At 44.0% G+C, this 14,046-nt stretch overlaps 1 pseudogene; it reads right to left on the reverse strand.

Moving 5' to 3' along the window:
* The window catches only part of LOC124103872 (extracellular sulfatase Sulf-1-like), a 46,714-nt pseudogene that overhangs the window by 10,431 nt on the left and 22,237 nt on the right, over positions 1-14,046 (reverse strand).

The following is a 14,046-nucleotide window of genomic DNA, read 5'->3' on the forward strand; positions in this document are numbered from 1 at the left end:
AATGGAGGAAGGATAGCATCTTCAACAAATGGTGCTGGGAAAACTGGAAATACATATGCAACAAAATGAAACTGAATCCCTTTCTCTCGCCATGCACAAAAGTGAATTCAAAATGGATCAAGGAGCTTGAAATCAAATCAGAGACTCTGCGTCTGATAGAAGAAAAAGTTGGCTACGATCTACAGTCGGTGGGGTCGGGCTCCAAATTCCTCAATAGGCCATCCATAGCACAAAAGTTAATAACTAGAATCAACAAATGGGACTTACTCAAACTAAAAAGTTTTTTCTCAGCAAAAGAAGCAATAAGAGAGGTAAATAGGGAGCCTACACCCTGGGAACAAATCTTTACTCCTCACACTTCAGATAGAGCCCTAATATCCAGCGTATACAAAGAACTCAAAAAATTAGACAATAAGAGAACAAACAACCCAATCAACAAATGGGCCAAGGACCTGAACAGACACTTCTCAGAGGAGGACATACAGTCAATCAACAAGTACATGAAAAAATGCTCACCATCTCTAGCTGTCAGAGAAATGCAAATCAAAACCACCCTAAGATACCATCTCACTCCAGTAAGATTGGCAGCCATTAGGAAGTCAAACAACAACAAGTGCTGGCGAGGATGTGGGGAAAAGGGTACACTTGTACATTGCTGGTGGGACTGCAAATTGGTGCGGCCAATTTGGAAAGCAGTATGGAGATTTCTTGGAAAGCTGGGAATGGAACCACCATTTGACCCAGCTATTCCCCTTCTCGGTCTATTCCCTAAAGACCTAAAAAAGAGCATGCTACAGGGACACTGCTACATCGATGTTCGTAGCAGCACAATTCACAATAGCTAGACTGTGGAACCAACTTAGATGCCCTTCAATAGATGAATGGATTAAAAAAATGTGGCATTTATACACCATGGAGTATTACTCAGCACTAAAAAATGACAAAATCATGAAATTTGCAGGGAAATGGATGGCATTAGAGCAGATTATGCTAAGTGAAGCTAGCCAATCCCTAAAAAACAAATGCCAAATGTCTTCTTTGATATACGGAGAGCAACTAAAAACAGAGCAGGGAGGAAGAGCATGAGAAAAAGATTAAAATTAAACAGGGATGAGGAGAGGAAGATGGCGGCGAGGGGAGTGCATTGCCCCCGTGTGCTGCTTCACTGTGTGGGAGTATGACAAGTCAGGACGGCTAAAGGATATCTTGTTAGGAATTTCCAGCAATAGTGGGGTGCGCCGGAACCTGGAGGAAGGATTTCCATCGCACGAGGATCGGCTACGGGGACTCAAACGCGAGAGGTTTGTCGCACGGAGGGTAACACTGCTTATTCAGCAAATCGCCCCGCGGCTAGAGTCTGCAGCGCGCGCTGGGATAGAGACGCAGGGTTACAGTGCTGCAGTTTCTGCCAGCCGCGCAAGCACCGTACTCAGGGCTGAATTCTGGGTTCGAGACGGGGGAAGGAAGCGGTCCATCTCGGTTCTCCACACCGGTCAGACCACAGAGGAGGCCAGCAGCCACCATGTTGGTAAACTGACGTCACCTTCCCTGTTTTTGACTGACCACAGCTCATTCAGCCATAGAACAGGTAATTTCAGGCTGCAATTCGCCTGCGGCTTGCAGACAGATTGCTAGGGTTCAGCGCCTGGGTGCTTCTTAGAATCTGATCTTATCGGAGCGAACACCGAGCGCGGGGCGGCCGAATTCCGGCTCCCAGAACCGTCCCGGAACCTCCCTGGCCCAGGGCTGTGGAGCCTGCGGAGGCTGCTTCTTGGACCCTGCTACTATCAGAGCATACACCAAGCACTAAGCAGCCGAATTCCGGCTCCCGGAACTGAGCCCGCAGGGACTGCTTCTTGGAGCTTACACTTATAGGAGCTTACACCGAGCACGGAACGGCCGAGTTCCGGCTCCCGGAACTTCCCTGGCCTGGGGCTAGGAGCCCGCGGAAACTGCTTCTCGGTCCGGGTCCTGCTGAGGGCCGGTCAGGTCTCACCCGTTGCTTTGGTTGCCCGGCAAGGGGAACGAAATGCTGCCATTCGCATAGGATACCAATATGGCAGAGATCTGATGTCAGCAGAAAGCGGCGGAGGAGAGAACTTCATCAATACCAGCGGTGACATAAGCAGTTGGTCTCCTGGTAGGGGGTGTGAGGCACAGTCACCCGAGTCTCCTCAATTTGTCCTCGAGCCAGAGGGGAGGAGCCGGGCCGCCGCCAGCGCCCGGAGCAGGCCCAGCGGCTCGCCAGCGTGGTGACCGCGTGACCCCAATTGGAGAGGGGGCAGAGCGGAGCCGCCACCCGCACCCGCAAGGTGGGCAGACCAGCGACCCAGTGGTACATGGGCGTGGTAGGAGGGGCAGGGCAGAGCCGCCCTTGGCGCTTGCAAGGTAAACAGACCTGTGACAGCCTGGCGGGTCAGGCCCAGTGGCCTGCCAGTGTGGTACACACGTCACCCCAACTGGAGTAGGGGCAGAGCAGATCCTTCTCCCACGCCCGGATCAGGCCCTGCCGGTGTGGTGGTCACGTGACCCCAATTGGAGTGGGGGCGGAGCGGAACCGCCACCCGTGCCCGCAGGGTGAGCAGACCAGTGATCAACCTGCAGATCAGGCCCAGGGGTCCGCAGGCATGGTAGGAGGGGCAGGGAAGATCCGCCGCCCGCGCCTCCAAGGTAGGCAGACCTACAACAGACCGGCGGATCAGGCCCAGGAGCCTGCCGGCGTGGTACACACACCACCTAATTGGAGTAGGGGCAGAGCAGAGTCGCCCCCCTTGCCAGGAACAGGCCCAGCGTCGTGCAGGCGGGGTAGTCACGACACCCCAATTGGAGTAGGGGCAGAGCAGAGCCTCCACCCGTGCCTGAAAGGTGGGCAGATCTGCGACCGACCAGCGGGACAGGCCCAGTGGCCTGCCGGTACGACAGACACGTCACCCCATTTGGAGTAGGGGCAGAGTAGAGCCACCGCCCACACCTGCAGGGTAGGCAAACCTTCAACCGACCGGCGGATCAGGCCCGGTGGCCTGCCGGCGTGGTACACTCGTCACCCCAATTGGAGTAGGGGCAGAACAGAGCCACCACCAGCGCCCAGAACAGGCCCAGTGACCTGCCGGCGGGGTAGTCACGACACCCCAATTGGAATAAGGAGAGAGCAGAGCCGCCGCCCGCTCCTGCAGGAAAGATACGCAAGCAGTATGAAAAGACAAGGAAAGAAAGGACCACAAGCAATGCAGGTCAACGCAACTTTAGAAGAGGTAACAGCTGCAGCAGATGGAATGTCAGATAAAGAATTCAGGATATACATGCTTCAGATGATCTGGAGTATCAAGGAAGACATTAAACAGCAAAATCAGACAATGAAAGATCACTTTGACAACGAATTACACAAACAAATCCAGGAAGCAAAGGATCAACTATACAGGGAGATAGAGGTTATAAAAAACAAGCAATCAGAAATCCTAGAAATGCAGGAAGCAATAAACCAACTTGAAAACTCAATGGAGAATACTACCAGCAGAGTAGAACACTTAGAAGATAGAACATCAGACAATGAAGACAAAGTATTTCAACTGGAAAAGAACATAGACAGCTCAGCAAGACTGTTAAGAAACCATGAGCAGAACATCCAAGAAATATGGGATAACATTAAGAGACCAAACTTAAGAGTCATTGGGATACAGGAAGGTACAGAGCTCCAAACCAAAGGAATGAGCAGTCTATTCAATGAAATAATACGAGAAAACTTCCCAGACTTGAAGAATGAGACAGAATCCCAAATCCTAGAAGCCTACAGGACGCCGAATGTGCAAAATCATAAGAGATCCACACCTAGACACATTATAATGAAGATGCCCAACATACAGAATAAGGAGAGAATTTTAAAAGCTACAAGAGAAAGGAAGCAGATTACATTTAGGGGTAAGCCAATCAGGATAACAGCTGATCTTTCAACACAGACTCTGAAAGCTAGAAGATCCTGGAATAACATATTTCAAACACTGAAAGAAAATGGGTTCCAACCAAGAATTGTGTATCCAGCGAAATTAAGCTTCAGGATGGAAGATGAAATTAAAACCTTCCACGATAAACAAAAGTTTAAAGAATTCGCAGCTAGAAAACCATCTCTTCAAAACATCCTCGCCAAAGCATTACAGGAAGAGGAAATGGAAAATAACAATGAAAACCAACAGTGGGAGGTAGGACAGTAAAGGGGGGGGGGGAAATAATCAAAGAGGAAAACAAACCATGTTTAGTAACAGAAATAAACAAATATGGCTGGAAGAACAACCCATATCTCAATAATAACCCTAAATGTTAATGGCTTAAACTCACCAATCAAGAGACACAGGCTAGTAGAATGGATCACAAAACAAGACCCAACAATATGCTGCCTACAGGAGACGCATTTGATAGGAAAAGACATACATAGGCTGAAGGTGAAAGGTTGGGAAAAATCATATCACTCATATGGACTTCGGAAACAAGCAGGCGTGTCCATACTCATATCAAATAAAATAGATTTCAAGCCAAAGTTAATCAAAAGAGATAAAGAGGGACACTACATACTGCTTAAGGGAACCATACACCAACAAGACATAACAATCATAAATATTTATGCCCCAAACAATGGTGCAGCTATGTTCGTCAAACAAACTCTTCTCAAGTTCAAGAGTCTAATAGACCACCACACCATAATCATGGGAGACTTCAACACACCTCTCTCGCCACTGGACAGATCTTCCAAACAAAAGTTGAATAAGGAAACTATAGAACTCAATAACACTATGAATAACCTAGACCTAATTGACATATATAGAGTATACCACCCAACATCAAGCAGTTACACTTTTTTCTCAGCAGCACATGGATCCTTCTCAAAAATAGATCATATATTATGTCACAGGGCAACTCTTAGACAATATAAAGGAGTAGAGATAATACCATGCATCTTATCTGATCATAATGGAATGAAACTGAAAATCAACGATAAAAGAAGGAAGGAAAAAGCATACATCACTTGGAGAATGAACAATAGGTTACTGAATGATCAATGGGTTATAGAAGACATCAAGAAGGAAATTAAAAAATTCTTAGAGATAAATGAAAACACAGACACAACATATCGGAATCTATGGGACACACTGAAAGCAGTTCTAAGAGGAAAATTCATTGCTTGGAGTTCATTCCTTAAAAAAAGAAAAAACCAACAAATAAATGATCTCATACTTCATCTCAAAATCCTTGAAAAAGAAGAGCAAAGCAACAGCAAAAGAAGTAGAAGGCAAGAAATAATTAAAATCAGAGCTGAAATTAATGAAATCGAAAGAAAAGAAACAATTGAAAAAATTGACAAAACTAAAAGTTGGTTCTTTGAAAAAATAAACAAAATCGACAGACCCTTAGCAATGCTAGCGAAGAGAAGAAGAGAGAGAACTCAAATTACTAGCATACGGGATGAAAAAGGCAATATCACAACAGACACTTCAGAAATACAGAAGATAATCAAAAACTATTTTGAATCCTTATACTCTGTCGCGACCCCTTGCCCGCAAGGAAGACACAACTCAGGAATCTTCTTTCAGCAGTTTATTCAGGCCCTTGATATTTCTTCTTCTCCTCTCGGATGCCCCTCCCAGCCTTAATAAATCATCTCAAGCCCCAATGCAAAGCTGCTGATACCGCTGTTGACTGGTGACGAGTTCTTGCTTCCCCAATGTTGAAGAATAACACCAAAGAAGCACGCCGAGGCAAGGTCAGAGTAGAAATTAGAAGTTTATTAAAGGACAGCAGAAAAGACTTCTCCCGGAGGAAGAAGGGGACCCAAGAGGTGGAATCCGTGGAAGGGATGTTGTCTCCCCTTTTTATAGTTCTTTCAGTGATGGAATGTAGGTGGGAAGGACCTAGGGGTGGGACACAGGTGGGCCAAAGAAGCAATCTGGTCAGGAAGGACTTCTGAGTCAGCACCTTTTTGCTGGGGGCTGTTCATTAACATTTCTTTGAGGTGGACTTTGGCCTAGGGCCTTTTCGGACTTCATTAACATTCCTTGAGTTGTCCTGCATTTCCCGGAATCATTGCCAGCATGGCCTCCATTTTAGATTTCACTCGGTATTAGACCCGATTTACCTAACTACACTGACTACCTAACTTTAAATCTGGCTTCACTGCCACGTGGAGCTTTCTCATAGGGTGATAAGGGATTACGTGCCAACTCTCCAAAAAAGGAGTTGTTTATCACAGGCCACAGTGGAAGCCGGCGCCATCTTCTAATGGCGGCCACGGTCTATAGGAACGGCTCACCACAGTTCCCCCTTCTGTTTATAAAACAATGCAGGCGAAAGTAGAGGTCCTATCCCACTGTGCAGAAGTGGCTGCAATGTATGGTTCAGTCCTAAGGAGGCGCCTTCCCCAGACCTGATCCCATATCAGCCGACGCCTTTTTTCGTAGGGCGGGGCGTGGACGTCAAACCCGCATGCAATAGGACATGCTTTCCTTGAGGTCCGTTGAGGGATCACTCAAGTGCAGTGCCTTGCCTCGCATCCTGCCTCGTGACGACGATGAGAAGTAGGATAACACAGGTAGCCTGGTAATGATGACAAAATTTAAGTTGGCAACACAATCCCTAAGCCCCAGAGGAAGGTAAAGAGTCTGTAGCCGAGAAGAAAGACCAGTCCTGAAACCCATCTGCGTGCAATGGTAACAAGACCTGCAGAGTGCAAGGGCTATTCAGCACTGTGAGAGAATAAAGAAGAGGACATGCCAATCCCAGTGCAATGTGAAACTCACTTGGGGTGCAATGGCCATGCCCAGAAATCACTGTTTAAGATGTGCAAGCCAGATTTGTGGAGAAGTGCCATTTTCTAAAGCCAGAAGAGCCTGTACAATCATAGCTTTCTCTTGCACATGGCGAGTTTTAAGGAGACAGAGAAGCCACAAACAAAGCACAACACCGAAGCAACACATAGCACCAAAAATGCCTACTCCCACCCACTCTTTGAAGAAGGAAAAAGCAGAAGATATCCAATCGGTGAATTGACCCAAAGTCACGGGATCGACACAGGTACTGTTCAAGACAGCTATCTGGGTTATTTGAGACTGGATCATGTTTTCTGCTTCCATGGACCAGGTTCCGGATGGATACTCCCCGATGATGTGGGAGGCATTTCTGGAATCATAAAATCTGACAGAGGTTATACATAAATGTGCACGTTGATCAACACAACCCAAATGTACTAGGTCAGACAATTCCTCAACTTGAGCTTGAAGCAGATCTATCCTTTGATTAGCAGCCAGAATCCCAGATAAAATGTGTTGATTAATTCTACTTTGAGATTCAAGTATGGTGGATGTTTGTTGAATAACCTGATTAATAGTGGCAGCAGTTTGAACCTGGCTGGCCATGGCTACTCCAGCTGTAACTGCTGCTGCAGCAGATACCACCACAGCTGTCACTATAGCTGCCGTAATTCCAAAATCTCTACGGGCTCTAATCAGTTCAACAATAGGAAATGACTCTGGATCTGCAGTAACCGGGATCGGGACAAAAGTTGGAATTTTCATAACCACTGCCATAGGCCAGGATCCATTCCAACACTCAGACAAGTAACAGGTAGTATTAGAGCAATTAAGCATCCCCTGTAATGTAACATTAGCCAAAAGAAACAGGAATGGAGATTGGAGACAGACTGCTGCGGAGGGTAATGTAGCATTAAACAATTGTGAATTATTTGCAGAAATTTTAAGCCTCCTACCTCTCTCCGAGTCTTGGGTACTGCCAGAAACATTAAACAGCCAACTTTGGACTCCTAATATTTCCCTGGGGAAACACAAGCGTGGACTAGACTAGCCCAATCTGAGGGAGTCATGCAAAATCTAGTAAGTCCCTCCACCTGAGTGAGAGTGAAAGTGGCATCTATGCCATAAGTGTGGACAGATTCTGCCAAGGTTTTAATTATCTTAAAGTCTAAAGGCTCATGATATCTTCCCCTGTTATTGTCCTGAAATACAGGGTATGCAAGTCCCATATCTGTATTAACTGTCCTCCAAACTTGTGCATGAAAAGATCTCCCGGAACCTTGGCTCCCCCCCCCCACATACGGAGGTGGGGCAATCCACACCATATCTTCTTCTAGATATTCTACCTCCTCCTCCTCAGAGTTTTGTTGACCGATGTTAACTCCCTTCCCCTTCTTACAGTAGGCCTGCATGCCCTGTGTCTCCTTTTTCTTCTTTTTCATTTTTATCTTATGTAGTTGTTGTAACAATATATCAAGGTCCTCAGAACTCTCTGAGTCGCTTGTGTTCTCAGGCGTTTTTAATTCGGTCAAGTCTGGGTAGAGCCTTCTCCTATTTTTATCTTCAGGCTCTTTTGCCTTCTCACTACTGTTACTTTTAATACTCTCTGCCACTTCACTACATGATCCTTCAGATTTTTCCTCATGCAGTTGCTCAAGAATAGCTTGACCCTCACTCACAGCTTCCTGGCATTTACCATCTGTTATACATCCTCTAACTAACTTCCAAAGTGGTATAATGCCACCCTGCAAGGTACCTTGCTCATGAGCGAAATCTAGATCTTTCCCTAATTTGTCCCAGCTGGGAACCGTAAGACTCCCTGAAAAAGCAAACCAAGGAGCCGCTATATCAGCTTCTCTTAAAAACATCTGCAAAGTACTCTGCTTTATCTTAAGTCCTTTTGAATGTAACAACCCATCTAGGGCCAACAAAATTGGGCTTGAAGAAGCAACGCCCATAATGTTTTTAGAGCTATAAAGAAAGTGAAAGTACAAAAGTCCCCGCTCTCTTCCTTTTACAGGGGAGCGTTCCGTTCTATGAATTCCCCGCTCTCTTCCTTTTAACAGGGGAGCGTCCCTGTCGTCACAACAACAAAAGAAGCACAAAAAACAAAAGCGAAATGACACAACAAAAGAAACACAGAAAACAAAAGCGAAAGTACACAGTGCAGCTGCAATAAAATGTAATGCTCTCTCTTTCTTTACAGAGGAGCTGCCCCGCTTTGGTCGCAGATCCCACTTACCTGGGACTAACCCCGCTTTGATAGCGGATCCCACTTATTGGGACTAACCCCGCTTTGATCGCGGATCCCACTTACCTGGGACTAACCGGTGCACCACCCCTGACTGTTGAAAGTTCTGGTTCCCGGGTTTCGGCACCACTTGTCGCGACCCCTTGCCCGCAAGGAAGACGCAACTCAGGAATCTTCTTTCAGCAGTTTATTCAGGCCCTTGATATTTCTTCTTCTCCTCTCGGATGCCCCTCCCAGCCTTAATAAAGCATCTCAAGCCCCAATGCAAAGCTGCCACGTGGAGCTTTCTCATAGGGTGATAAGGGATTACGTGCCAACTCTCCAAAAAAGGAGTTGTTTATCACAGGCCACAGTGGAAGCCGGCGCCATCTTCTAATGGCGGCCACGGTCTATAGGAACGGCTCACCACAATACTCCAATAAATTAGAAGATAGTGAAGGCATAGATAAATTTCTTAAGTCATATGATCTGCCCAGATTGAGTCAGGAGGATATAGAAAACCTAAACAGACCAATATCAATTGAGGAAATAGAAGAAACCATAAAAAGACTACCAACTAAGAAAAGCCCAGGTCCGGATGGGTATACAGCAGAATTTTACAAAACCTTTAAAGAAGAACTAATACCAATACTTTTCAAGCTACTTCAGGAAATAGAAAAGGAGGGAGAACTTCCAAATTCATTCTATGAGGCCAACATCACCCTGATACCTAAACCAGACAAAGACACTTCAAAGAAAGAAAACTACAGACCAATATCTCTAATGAACCTAGATGCAAAAATCCTCAATAAAATTCTGGCGAATCGGATACAAAAACATATCAAAAAAATTGTACACCATGATCAAGTAGGATTCATCCTTGGGATGCAAGGCTGGTTCAATATACGGAAATCAATAAATGTTATTCACCACATCAATAGACTTAAAAATAAGAACCATATGATCATCTCGATAGATGCGGAAAAAGCATTCGACAAAGTACAGCATCCCTTTATGTTCAAAACTCTAGAAAAACTAGGGATAACAGGAACATACCTCAATATTGTAAAAGCAATCTATGCTAAGCCTCAGGCTAGCATCATTCTGAATGGAGAAAAACTGAAGGCATTCCCTCTAAAATCTGGAACAAGACAGGGATGCCCTCTCTCTCCACTTCTGTTCAACATAGTTCTCGAAACACTGGCCAGAGCAATTAGACAGACGAAAGAAATTAAAGGCATCAAAATAGGAAAAGAAGAACTTAAATTATCACTATTTGCAGATGATATGATTCTATACCTAGCAGACCCAAAAGGCTCTACAAAGAAACTATTAGAGCTAATAAATGAATTCAGCAAAGTGGCAGGATATAAAATCAACACGCATAAATCAAAGGCATTCCTGTATATCAGCGACAAATCCTCTGAAATGGAAATGAGGACAACCACTCCATTCACAATATCTTCAAAAAAAATAAAATACTTGGGAATCAACCTAACAAAAGAGGTGAAAGACTTATACAATGAAAACTACAGAACCCTAAAGAGAGAAATAGAAGAAGATCTTAGAAGATGGAAAAATATACCCTGTTCATGGATAGGCAGAACTAACATCATCAAAATGGCGATATTACCAAAAGTTCTCTATAGGTTTAATGCAATGCCAATCAAAATCCCAACGGCATTTCTTGTAGAAATAGAGAAAGCAATCATGAAATTCATATGGAAAAATAAAAGACCCAGAATAGCAAAAACAATGCTAAGCAGGAAGTGTGAATCAGGCGGTATAGCGATACCAGACTTCAAACTATACTACAGAGCAATAGTAACAAAAACAGCATGGTACTGGTACCAAAACAGGCGGGTGGACCAATGGTACAGAATAGAGGACACAGAAACCAATCCACAAAACTACAACTATCTTATATTTGATAAAGGGGCTAAAAGCATGCAATGGAGGAAGGATAGCATCTTCAACAAATGGTGCTGGGAAAACTGGAAATCCATATGCAACAAAATGAAACTGAATCCCTTTCTCTCGCCATGCACAAAAGTGAATTCAAAATGGATCAAGGAGCTTGATATCAAATCAGAGACACGCCGTCTGATAGAAGAAAAAGTTGGCTACGATCTACAGTCGGTGGGGTCGGGCTCCAAATTCCTCAATAGGACACCCATAGCACAAAAGTTAATAACTAGAATCAACAAATGGGACTTACTCAAACTAAAAAGTTTTTTCTCAGCAAAAGAAGCAATAAGAGAGGTAAATAGGGAGCCTACACCTGGGAACAAATCTTTACTCCTCACACTTCAGATAGAGCCCTAATATCCAGAGTATACAAAGAACTCAAAAAATTAGACAATAAGAGAACAAACAACCCAATCAACAAATGGGCCAAGGACCTGAACAGACACTTCTCAGAGGAGGACATACAGTCAATCAACAAGTACATGAAAAAATGCTCACCATCTCTAGCTGTCAGAGAAATGCAAATCAAAACCACCCTAAGATACCATCTCACTCCAGTAAGATTGGCAGCCATTAGGAAGTCAAACAACAACAAGTGCTGGCGAGGATGTGGGGAAAAGGGTACACTTGTACATTGCTGGTGGGACTGCAGATTGGTGCAGCCAATTTGGAAAGCAGTATAGAGATTTCTTGGAAAGCTGGGAATGGAGCCACCATTTGACCCAGCTATTCCCCTTCTTGGTCTATTCCCTAAAGTCCTAAAAAGAGCATGCTACAGGGACACTGCTACATCGATGTTCATAGCAGCACAGTTCACAATAGCAAGACTGTGGAACCAACCTAGATGCCCTTCAATAGACGAATGGATAAAAAAAATGTGGCATTTATACACAATGGAGTATTACTCTGCATTAAAAAATGACAAAATCATAGAATTTACAGGGAAATGGATGGCATTAGAGCAGATTATGCTAAGTGAAGCTAGCCAATCCCTAAAAAACAAATGCCAAATGTCTTCTTTGATATAAGGAGAGTAACTAAGAACAGAGTAGGGACGAAGAGCAGGAGAAGAAGATTAACATTTAACAGGGATGAGAGGTGGGAGGGAAAGGGAGAGAGAAGGGAAATTGCATGGTAATGGAAGGAGACCCTCAGGGTTATACAGTGGAGGAGGTAGAGAGAGAGGAGGGGAAGGGAGGGGAGAGGTGGGGAGGGGGGAGGGTGGAGGATGGGAAAGGCAGCGGAGCACAACAGACACTAGTATGGCAATTTGTAAATCAATGGATGTGTAACTGATGTGATTCTGCAATCTGTGTATGGGGTGAAGGTGGGAGTTCATAACCCACTTGAATCAAAGTGTGGAATATGATATGTCAAGAAATTTGTAATGTTTTGAACAACCCACAATAAAAAATTAAAAAAAAATAAAATAAACAGGGATGAGAGGTGGGAGGGAAAGGGAGAGAGAAGGGAAATTGCGTGGAAATGGAAGGAGACCCTCATTGTTATACAAAATTACATATAAGAGGATGTGAGGGGAAAGGGAAAAAATCAAGGGAGAGAAATGAATTACAGTAGATTGGGTAGAGAGAGAAGATGGGAGGGGAGGGGAGGGGGGATAGTAGAGGATAGAAAAGGCAGCAGAATACAACAGACACTAGTATGGCAATATATAAAAACGTAGATGTGTAACCGATGTGATTCGGGGTAAAAATGGGAGTTCATAACCCATTTGAATCAAATGTATGAAATATGATATGTCAAGAGCTTTGTAATGTTTTGAACAACCAATAAAAAAAGAAAGAAAAAAAAATGCCCCGTTCTACTGTGTGCACGGTGTTTGTGAGCTGGGGAGGAAGAGGTAGGAGGACAGATTGAAGTTCATGTCCTGGTTGTTCTCTTTCCAACAATCTTTCTAAACTGAAGACATATATCCTACCTGATAAGAATCTGTATTCATATCGAAGTACTCCAGAAAGCCAGTGGCAAACTCACAGAAAGGAAAATTATGTGTCTCATTTACTGTCCGCAAACACCAGTAGGTGTTATTGTTAGAACTGGTGCACGTGCAGAAAGATCCCACTGTTGGATAGGAAAGGAAAACAAAACAAAAAAATGAAAAACCAGTCACCTCCATTTTCTACACCGGAAGAGTCAAGTGTTCTTTCTTAGGAATCCTGTGTTTAATGTTAAGGATGACTATACTTCCTCCCATTCTATGCAAATTTGCTGTGAAATTCCATGAAAGTGGAAAACAAGATGGTGGTTTGTAGCAGGTGAAGGTCAAGTGGAGTTTCAGCCTGATTCTCTCCTTAATTCTGTTTGACTGAAGTCACCAAAGTGGGGTGAATGGAGATTGGGAAGAAAAATATCAGAACATCTCCTGATGACTGTTTTTACCTTTTTTGAAAAAGGAAAGGAATGGAACTGGTGTTATTGCCTGTTCTCTAGGTCACATGGCCAGGGAAAAATGGTCAATGGAAAGACAGGGTTCTTCAATGTGCAAGGTTTTGGAGAAGGCTTGAACCCTTGAGAAGGTTGGTGGATTCTAGGATGATGTCATTTGAAACCATTGTAGACTCATTTTAATATGTGATTAGCTTTGACCATGAACATCTTTTGTACCATGCAGAAATTGCCTGGTACAAAGTATTGAAAAGAGATTATCAAATTTAAAAACAAATCATCCACTCTTTTATTTCCAAAAAGGCAAAGAGTATAACTTTGCTGACCTTCCTGTCAATGGTAATCGAGTTTCAGGAACATAGTGCCTAGTAAATATTTTCAAAACAATTAGGATAGGCATACTTATTAGAATAGGCAAATATTCCTTGTACATTATACCTTTTGCATGCATTAGCTCATTGAATTCGCAAATTAGCCTTTAGAGACAGTTTATTATTATCATCCTCATTTTGCCCATGAGAAAACCAAGGCACAGAGAACTTAAGTAATTTGTCCAGGTTGAATAGTTAACAATTGGCAGCGTGGGGGTCTGACTACAGGCTTATTCTTAACTGCTAGACTCTATTGTCCTTTGCAGTGTAAGATGCACTA

The sequence above is a fragment of the Marmota monax genome, unplaced genomic scaffold, assembly GCF_021218885.2.
Source record: "Marmota monax isolate L192 unplaced genomic scaffold, Marmota_monax_Labrador192_F-V1.1 WCK01_AAM20220418_F8-fsc00063, whole genome shotgun sequence".
Lineage (NCBI taxonomy): Eukaryota > Metazoa > Chordata > Mammalia > Rodentia > Sciuridae > Marmota > Marmota monax.